Source organism: Mandrillus leucophaeus, unplaced genomic scaffold (assembly GCF_000951045.1).
Source record: "Mandrillus leucophaeus isolate KB7577 unplaced genomic scaffold, Mleu.le_1.0 Scaffold54, whole genome shotgun sequence".
NCBI classification, from domain to species: Eukaryota; Metazoa; Chordata; class Mammalia; order Primates; family Cercopithecidae; genus Mandrillus; species Mandrillus leucophaeus.
The window spans coordinates 2,313,566-2,314,205 of NW_012105808.1; positions in this window are offsets into that span (position 1 = coordinate 2,313,566).

Consider the following 640-nt stretch of genomic DNA (forward strand, 5'->3'; position numbering starts at 1 on the left):
AAAAAAAAAAAAAAAAAAAAAGAGGAGGGAAATTTCCACAGACACCCAGGGAGAAGGACTTTTGTGGTGACAGAGGCAGAAATCAGATCAATAAGCCATAAGCCAAGGACTCCCAGAGCCCCTGGAGAGCGGGAGAGGCAGGGAGACTCCTTCCCTGGAGCCTCTAGAAGGAGGGCAGCCCTGCTGACACTGTGATTTCAGACTCCTGGTCTCCAGAACCACGAGACAATACGTTTCTGTTATTTCAGCCACCCGGTCTGTGGTCATTCATGACAGTGGCGGTCCCAGGCTCCTCCTACAACTGGGCACTGGCAAGCCCGGCAAAGTCCAGGCCTTACTTTCCAACCACTCTGAAGCCACGGCCGTCTCTGTGCCAGCAGACTCTGCCAGGACATCTGCACTTGAACTTGGCTGGATTCACCTCTTTTCTTCGATTCCTCCTGGCTTTACTGTCCATCAAGTTAGGGAGGTTTTTTTAAGAAGGCCAGAGGCAGCGGTCTTGGCCTTGTCAACAAAGGTCAAATGAACAATGAAAACCGGCGTCGTGGCTCACACCTGTAATTCTAGAACTTGGGCTGGCTGAGGTGGGCGAATTACTTGAGCCCAGGAGTTCAAGTCCAGCCTGGACAACATAGCAAGA